The sequence below is a fragment of the Melospiza melodia genome, chromosome 28, assembly GCF_035770615.1.
Source record: "Melospiza melodia melodia isolate bMelMel2 chromosome 28, bMelMel2.pri, whole genome shotgun sequence".
Taxonomy (NCBI): Eukaryota; Metazoa; Chordata; class Aves; order Passeriformes; family Passerellidae; genus Melospiza; species Melospiza melodia.
Window position 1 is genome coordinate 8738928 of NC_086221.1, and position 9677 is coordinate 8748604.

Consider the following 9677-nt stretch of genomic DNA (forward strand, 5'->3'; position numbering starts at 1 on the left):
GCTGGGAACCAGGGGCAGCAGGCTCTGTAAACAGCATTTTATAAAAGTGTTCCTTATGCAGCTGGTGAATTCTAGAGAGCCCTGTTCCTAATGCAGCCCAAACAGGACTGGATGCAAACATCTGGATGATGTGGAAACATCTGCCTCCTGACCAGAGCAGTCACTTCAGCTGCTTCTCTTCAAGGCACCCCTGCAGCTCCTTTTTCAGAGCAGCAGAAGCACCACCGTGTTGGCAGGTTGGCATCTGTCTGAAATGTAAAATATTTTAGCAATAAAGTAATTTCAGTGAACGTGGTGGTTGCTGCACGTCTCTGTATGAACTGGGGCACAGGGTAGGGTGTGCGTGGGCTGAGTGAGGATGAGGATGAGGATGAGGATGAGGATGAGGATGAGGATGAGGATGAGGATGAGGATGAGGATGAGGATGAGGATGAGGAGGGCGGGGAGCGCTCCCGAGCCCGGGCCGCCGCTAGATGGGAGTGTGGGAGAGGCGCAGCGCTGGGAAGGCTCCGCTGCCATCGCCGCTCTAATTCGGGATATTTGCAGCCGTCCCGCCCCTCTCCTTCCCCTCTGCCTCCCACGAGCCGCTCGTTTTCTCACCGGGTAAAAAATAAAAGTTCTTCTTTAATGGATTTTAGCGCAATAGCTGCAGTCCTGCCCCGGAGAGCCAGGTCAGACAGGAAGGTCCTGAAGCACTTGGTGGTTAATGTCTGACTGGTTAAAAACAACTTAACTGCAGAGTGCCCTAAAGAAAGGGGAAAAGAAAAACCTCCCACAAGTCCCAGGCTTCTACTTCTGCCCAGAACCCAGCCGAGCACAGAACATTTTGCTGAGAGCAAAGGGACACATTTAAAATGTCCCTGGAGCCACCCAGCTCCTCTGTGAGCTGTGCACAATTCCCCCAAAGCCAGTCCTGGCCATCCCTGCAATGTGCAGCCCTCACTCCAGCCTGGGTTTGTCATTTTTAGTGTTTTCTGAAGGTTATTTGAAGTGATGTTTTCTCTCCCTCCCGTGTTGGATGGAATGATCCCAGTGTGGATGGAATGATCCCAGTGAGGGTGGAATGATCTCAGTGTGGATGGAATGATCTCAGTGTGGGTGGAATGATCCCGGTGTGGGTGGAATGGTCCCGGTGTGGGTGGAATGGTCCCAGTGAGGGTGGAATGGTCCCAGTGAGGGTGGAATGGTCCCAGTGTGGGTGGAATGGTCCCAGTGAGGGTGGAATGGTCCCAGTGTGGGTGGAATGGTCCCGGTGTGGGTGGAATGATCCCGGTGTGGGTGGAATGATCTCAGTGTGGGTGGAATGATCCCGGTGTGAGTGGAATGGTCCCGGTGTGGATGGAATGATCCCGGTGTGGGTGGAATGGTCCCAGTGAGGGTGGAATGATCTCAGTGTGGATGGAATGATCTCAGTGTGGGTGGAATGATCCCGGTGTGGGTGGAATGGTCCCGGTGTGGGTGGAATGGTCCCAGTGAGGGTGGAATGGTCCCAGTGTGGGTGGAATGGTCCCAGTGAGGGTGGAATGGTCCCGGTGTGGGTGGAATGGTCCCACAGGTCCTGCCCCTCTGGGAAGGTTTAATTGCAGGTTCTGGTGCTGACCCAGGGAGTGGCAGGGAGGTTTCCCAGGCTGCTCAAATGCAGGTTTGTTCTGCAGGCTCTGAGCTGCATTCCTGCCATTGCAGTGGCTGTGGACATCCTGCATCCTGCAGCCACCAGGGAAACTTGAAAACTCACATTAAATTCACCATTAACCTTTGCAAAATCACCCAAACAAATTAATGTGCTCTTTATTTTGCCAGGACCAGGCACTGAGCAATGAAATTGGGTTTTCCTGAGGCCCAAGTGCCACTTGGTGAATAACCAGCATGTGCCAGCCCTGCTGGCTGGGGCTGAGCATCCTTCCCATGCCCCTGGCTGGGGCTGGGCTCTGGCACTGCTTTCCCTGCAGCAGCTGGTCACTGCTCTGCCTTTCAGCCACAGCTCTGTCTTTCCTCCTGGAAGGAAACTCCCCAAATTTGGAGACAAACGCTGTGCAGGAGGAGGGAGAGGAGCAGCACTGGGGGGCTCTGGGCTCAGTAGCCCCCCACCAGGGTTCATTGCCAGTGCTGCAGCCTGCCAGCAGCCCTGGCACAGCTCTGCCCCTGGGACTGAGCCCTCCTATCCCAGGGAATGGGGAAATTGTGTTTGTGCTGTCCTGGGACTGAAACAGCCTCTTGTCCTCCCTCTGCAGGAGGCTGCACACAAGGGTTTGTTCCTGCTGTGGTGGGACCCCATCTACCACGTTCTCCTGGATCCTCTGTCCCCATCTCCAGCAGGATGTTCTGCAGGGGCAGCAGCACCAGAGGAGGCTGAAATAATCTAACAGAGGGTTTGGAGCAGTGGGGAGCAGAGCTGGAACTGCAGCCCTGCTGGGCCTGGCCAGCCCTGGATGGAGTTTTGGGGACCCAGGGACAGCTCAGCCCAGCCCATGCTTGGCTTTGGATGGAGCCCTGGGGACCCAGGGACAGCTCAGCCCAGGCCACGCCCGGCCCTGCCCGAGGTCAAACATCCCTGGCATTTCCCTGATGCCCCAGCCCAGATGGGGCTGGCACGGAGGCGGCGCGGGGCACAAGGAGCCCTTGTGCAGCAGGGAGGGAAGGAGGGAGGGAGGATGCTCTGAGTGCCCAGCCCGGGCCAGCTGTTGCCAGAGCCACCAACAAAGCACAAATTCAGCGGGGAGCAGCTCCTGGGCTGGGCAGGGACATTGGAGCTGTTTGGGACACTGGAGCTTTTTCAGGCCCTGGATCGTGCCCGCCCGGCTCAGGGACACTGCTGGTGTCTCCCAGCTCTGATTTCCAGGAGTTTTCCAGCCAAGAAACCCAAAAAGGCCCTGGCTCTCCTCCAGAACCACCCAAGGAGAGCAGCAGCCCCAGCCCAGCCCTCTGCCCATGGAGGTGACCCCTAAGGTGCCTTTTCCCTGCAGGTGTTTTGCACAGAAATCCAGTTCCTTTTGGGGAGGTGAGTGAGAGGAGCAGTGCTGCAGCTCTGCTGCCCCCTTCCTCCAGGCTGCCCCAAATCCTGGGGTAAATTGGCCCCAGCTCCCCTGCACCCTGACTCTCCCTGCCCCTGGTTCCAGCTGTGACATTCTGAGGCTGCAGACATCCAGCATCCCACACCCAGCTCTCATTTAGCTTTGCAAATAAGGAGTGTCAAGCAGCTGTGTCAGTTTGGCTTAAATTCACAGGAGAAATCATTTGTTTTGAAGCAGTTTATGTTATTAAATTTGACTGCACAGGAGCCCCTGCAGGATAATCCTGTATGATAAATGATGTTTGAAACGAGGGAGACCTGACACGGGCTCCAGCACCAGATTAATCTGCAGGAGCAGGGGAAGCAAAGAGCAGGGCTGGATATGGCAGAGCTGGATGTGGCAGGGATGGATGGGGCAGGGATGGATGTGGCAGGGGTGGATGGGGCAGGGATGGATGCAGGGATGGATGCAGGGATGGATGTGGCAGGGATGGATGGGGCAGGGATGGATGCAGGGATGGATGTGGCACAATTGGATGTGGCAGGGGCAGCTGGCACAGCTGGGACAACTCCCTGCCAGCCTGGGCAGGAACAGCACCTGGGTTCCCTCGCCCTGATCAGCAGCCAACAGGCAGCTTTGGGCCCTTTCCTTCTGGAACAATCAGCGTTCAGGGCTCCACTGAGAAGGATTTGGTGTGAGATAAGCCTCCCAGAGCGGGGCTGAGGTAATCATTGAATGAGTGTGTGGTGGTGAATGAGGCACAGTGAGTCACAGTAAAAGCTGCTCTGGGGCAGCAGGAGGAGTCTCCTGGGTGTGTCCCCTGCTGCCTGGTGGGACTGAGGCCCTGGGGCTGCCAGGGGAAGAATTTGGGGGGTAAAGGCAGGGATGGAGCCCTCTGGGGCTGTGCCAGGGCTGGAGTCCCCAGGTCCTACTGCTGCTGAGGGTGCTGGGCTCAGGCTGGGCTCCTCCTGCTCTGGAGCTCCTCAGGTTGGGATTATGCCCCACCTGTGCCAGGGCTGGAGCTGCCAGGGCAGAGCAGGGAGGGAGGGACAACAGCCAGCATGGTTTTGGTTTCTTTATTGTAGCTGATCAAGAGGCTAACAGGCCATCATGGGGCCCTCCAAGGCAGACTCATTTCAGGTGCAACCTGGATCCACATCACCAATCATCCAAAAGATGAGGGCCACGGCTTGGAGATGGGATGATGGGAGAGTAGCAGGTTGGGAGTTCTTGGGACAGATTTAAAAATGAGCAGAGGGAAAAGCATTATTCTCCAAGGGCCTCTTAGGACAGCTAAAGGGAGAGGCTCTACTTTTGATGGCACCTTTCAGGCGGGCAGTGCAGAACAGCTCCGGTGTGTGTCGGGTTGTCCGGTGTGCCGTGTTCCCTAGTGTGTCTTTGGGGTCCCTTTTGCCTTCTCCCCTCGAGGCCCTCACCACAAGCATGATGTGTCATGTTTCATGTCCCCCTGTTTGTCACGTTCCAAAAGTGCCGTAAAGCGCTACAGTCATAAAAGGTGCCGTAAAGCACGACTGTCGTAAAAGGTGCCGAAAGCACGACTGTCGTAAAAGGTGCCGTAAAGCACGACTGTCGTAAAAGGTGCCGTAAAGCGCGACTGTCGTAAAGACGGCCGTAAAGCACGACTGTCGTAAAAGGTGCCGTAAAGCACGACTGTCGTAAAGACGGCCGTAAAGCACGACTGTCGTAAAAGGTGCCGTAAAGCACGACTGTCGTAAAAGGTGCCGTAAAGCGCGACTGTTGTAAAAGGTGCCGTAAAGCGCGACTGTCGTAAAAGGTGCCGTAAAGCGCGACTGTCGTAAAGACGGCCGTAAAGCGCGACTGTCGTAAAAGGTGCCGTAAAGCGCGACTGTCGTAAAAGGTGCCGTAAAGCGCGACTGTCGTAAAGACGGCCGTAAAGCGCGACTGTCGTAAAAGGTGCCGTAAAGCACGACTGTCGTAAAAGGTGCCGTAAAGCACGACTGTCGTAAAGACGGCCGTAAAGCACGACTGTCGTAAATGGTGCCGTAAAGCACGACTGTCGTAAAAGGTGCCGTAAAGCACGACTGTCGTAAAAGGTGCCGTAAAGCACGACTGTCGTAAAGCCGGCCGTAAAGCACGACTGTCGTAAAATGTTCTAGGTATGGTCTAGATACAGTTCTAGGTACGTTCCAGATATGTTCTGTATGTTCTAGATACAGATCTAGATACGTTCCAGGTGTGTTCTAGATACAGTTCTAGGTATGTTCTAGATACAGTTCTAGGTATGTTCCATATATGTTCTAGATATGTGTTAAGTATTTTTCTGGATACAGTTCTAGGTATGTTTCTATGTTATATAGAGTTATGTATAATATATATTCATAATATATAATACATAAAATATATAATTCTATATAATATATATAATACTATATATAAAGTATATATTCCATTTACAAATATTAATTGGGTTCACTCCAAGGATGAATTGAATTTTGCTGCTCAGTCATGCAACAAGCCGCTCCCTCATCTGAATGGATGTGCTTGCCGTAAAGCGTGACTGTCGTAAAACCTGCTGTAAAGCACGACTGTTTTAGAAGGTGCCCAAGACCATCCCATGGATTTATTTGCCCCTGGCTGCTGTGGGTTTAGGCTCCTGACAGTCTCAGGGCTGTACTGTTGCCATCTCGTGTCCCTTCTGCTGGATTTCCCTCTTTAATTTTTCACCAGTTTGTTTGGTTCTGCTCCCAGCAGAGGCAGCTCCACGGGAAGGAGAAGAAATGGAGTGTTTATTTTTAGAGAGTGCCAGAAGAGTTCAACCCAAGGCAAATTCAATTACTTCAGGTTGCGCACAGCCCTCGGAGAGGCTGCAGAGGATTCATTTCCAAAGGGGAAATGCCCAAATCCAGCACGATGAGGTGTGAGGGTGAGAGCACAGGGAGCTGTTTGAGCAGCCCTGCCCAGCCTCAAGAGGAGGAAAGGCCCGATCCAGACAATTGAAACCGGCAATAAAACGGAACCAGGAGATCCATGGATGGATTTTTCCTCGACACGCTCGCCCCCAACAAGTGCCACATGTCCTGGGTATAAATAGCAGCTGCCCAGGCTGGCTTAATCATCCCACTGTTGCTCTATAATATTAATTAAACATTCCTCTGGGATTGTTTGCATCCTAATTAAGCAGGGGGACTTACAAAAGAACAGCAAAGAAACCAAACAAGTGCGTGCTGGGGGTGCAATTTCACTGAACCATGTGCAACTGTGGTTAAAAAAAACATGAAAATGGCAGGGCTGGGGGTGAAAGCATTTTTAGAGCCACCAGTGCTGGGGACTGTTTGATCAACGGTGCTGGGGACCAGGAGCAGCTCTGGGATCTTGGGGAGGGAAGCCCGGAGTGCAGGTGACAATATTGTACTGAGGGGGACAATATTGTATCAATCACAGGTGACAATATTGTATATCATGGATGACAATATTGTACTGTGGGTGACAATATTGTACTGCGGGTGACAATATTGTACAGTAGGTGACAATATTGTACTGTGGGGGACAATATTGTACTGTGGGGGACAATATTGTATTATATCACAGGTGACAAAATTGTATCATATCACAGGTGGCAATATCATATTGCAGGTGACAATATCGTATTGTGGATCACAATATCTTATCATGGGTGAAAATAATGTATCAATCACAGGTGACAATAGGGTATTGTAGGTGACAATATCATACCGCAGGTGACAATATTGTACTGTGGGGTACAATATCATATTTGTGGGTGACTGTACTGTATACTGTACTGCAGGTGACAATATCGTACTGTGAGTGACAATATTGTATTTCAGGTGACAATAGCGTACCACGGGTGACAATATCGTATCACAGGTGACACTATCATATCATGGATCACCCCAGCTCCCCGAGGAGCCGTTCCCAAGGGACAGGTCCCCAGATCCTTCTGGCCTGGGAGCCTGGGCTCATCTCCCCTCCCTCCCTCCTCTGGCACAGACTCCAGCACATTGTTCCCTGCTCAGACTCATGCACCCTGCAGGGATGCGCTGTGAATTACTTCCCAAATTATGTGAGTAATTAAAATCAATGAGAGGGTATCCTGTTAAATAACGTAATTAGATGAGCACAGCAGCGAGATGAGTGCAATGGTGGTTTTGTTCTCCTGCCTGGAGACAGCTTTTAACTCTTTCCCTCTTGGCTCTCCCCTGGGTCATGCCAGGAAAACGCCTCCCCTGCTTCCCTCAGAGCTCCTTCCATCCCGGGGCTGTCCTTCCCCACAGTCCCCATCCCCGGTTATGTGGGGGACGCTGGCAATGCCCCAAAGCTGAGGGCTACAAACACCTGACCCTCTGTGAGCACAGAACTGCCCTTGGATCCCTGTTAATCCAGAGCTGGGAGAGGACATAGGGCCCTCCTGCCCTGAGCTGGGCATGGAGCCCCACAGATGGAAATGGGATTGTCTGAGGTGCAGAGGAACTGTCTGAGCCATCCCTGCAGGTCCAGGCAGTTCCCATAGCCCACTCCAGGTCCCCATGGACAAACAGCACCTTTCCTATGGCACAGAGGCTTCGGGGCTGCCCTAATTCCAGCAAAACAGAATGGCTGAGGAACCCAAGTGCTGAGAGCTGTTCTGGTTCCACCTCTGCTTCCTGTAGGGCAGGAGGAGCTCCAGCCCATTGAGACACTCGGGGAGAGCTCTCTCCTCCAGCCTGGAGTGCTGAGAGCTCCTGGGGGCTCTGGGAAGGGTGGAGGCATCTGCCCAGATGGCTCTCACTGCAGGAATGGGATCTAAATAATTAATTTATAGTACAGTGTTCAGGCCCTCGCTGTGTCCCAGAGGAAAGGCTGCAAGTCCTTCACCTGGGGGTTGTTTTCTCCTGCTGTGATGCACGCAGAGATGAGGGGCTCTGTGTCCTGTGAGCCTTCAGCTCCTCTGTGATTCCCAGGGCTGTCACATGGAATTGTCCCATGAAATCACACCATGGCAAAGGAGCTGAACCCTGCTGGGGACAATCCCCGGTGTGGGGACACCAGGACCCCTCCCCTGGAGGGGCTGCAGGGTGAGAGGCTGCTCTGGGGGGATTTCAGCACTCAGAGCCTGGTGGAGCTGGCTGGTGCAGGGTGCAGGAGGAAGGGGCAGGTTTGGCTGTCTGAGGTGCCTTATCCCCTCCCTCTCTGGGTGATTTACAGCTGCCATAAAACCCCTGCTGAAGGAGGACTTTTGCTCCACTTTCCTGGCAGTGCAGTTTATCTCCAGAGAATTTCCCAACACTCTGGAGCTGCAAACAGAATGTTTCTCCCATTCCTCTTAGGAATAAATAGGAATATCTCTGTTATTTGCCTCTCTAAGCCATATATTCCATGCAAAGCTCTGACCATGCCACCAACAGCATCACATCAGCCCCACCTTTGGAAAGCAGGTGAGCAGCACACAGAGAGTCCCCTCTTGGATGATGCCAAATGCAGAGGAGCCAGCCTCTCCTCTTTCAGGCAGAGCTCCATTCAGGGCACAGGAAACCCAGCACAAAGCCAGCCCTGAATGGTTTCCACACCATTAGCATGAGCACATGCAGATCAGGCAGCTGCAGCACCAACGCCTGGCTGCCTGCCCTGGGTGTGAGCCCCACAATTGTCTGGAGCAGAGGGAGCCTGGAGGAGGGGAAAGCTCTGAGCAGGTACCTGGGGAGAGCTGCAGCATGTTGTGGGTTGGAAAGCACCCTAAACATGCCCTAATTCCAGTCCCTGGGCAGGGACACTGCCACTGCCCCAGTTCCTGGCCTTGGGCACTGCCAGGGACCCACAGCTGCTCTGGGCACCTGTGCCAGGGCCTCGTTCCCTCATAGGGAGGAATTGCATCCCAATATCCCGTCTAACGCTGCTCTGCTCCAGTTTAAGGCCCCTGCCCCTGTCCTGCCCCTGCACAAATAGCAAACAGCAAACACAAACACTCCCGAGGGCACCCAGCCATTCTTCCCTCTGCCCCTGCCCTGCAGCAGCCCAAGCAGCCCCATCTCATTGTCAGAGGAATAAGCTGTGAAATGGGTTTGGAAATCAAGGCTCTTTAATTACAGGCACATTTGGGAGCCTTCTGGAGGCCATCTGGCCGGAGAGCAGGGTGTGGGCTACAGCAAGGGAAAGCCCAGGGAGCAGCAGCAGCTCCTGCAAAAGCACTCCATTAACACTAAGAGCTAAATCCTCTCTTGCCATCAGGCCATATGGGCCCGAGCAGCACTCATCCATCCATCCCAGGGCTGTGCAGCTGCAGGGCTGGGTGCCTGGGAGCCCCGGGTGTGCTGCTCACCCAGCCCTGGGCTGAGGCTGACCAGGGATTTCCATAAATCCCAGTGCTGACCAGGGATTTCCAGAGATCCCAACGCTGCCGCTGCCATCGCTGCCCTGCTCACCCAGCCCTGGGCTGAGGCTGACCAGGGATTTCCATAAATCCCAAGGCTGACCAGAGATTTCCAGAGATCCCAGTGCCCAGGCTGCCCTGGCTGTGCTGCTCACCCAGCCCTTGGCTCAGCCTGACCAGGGATTTCCATAAATCCCAATGCTGACCAGAATCTCCATAAATCCCAATGCTGACCAGAGATTTCCATAAACCCCAACGCTGCCCCTGCCATTGCTGCCCTCCCAGGCAGGCCCATGGGGAGCCTCCTCCTCCTCCTCCTC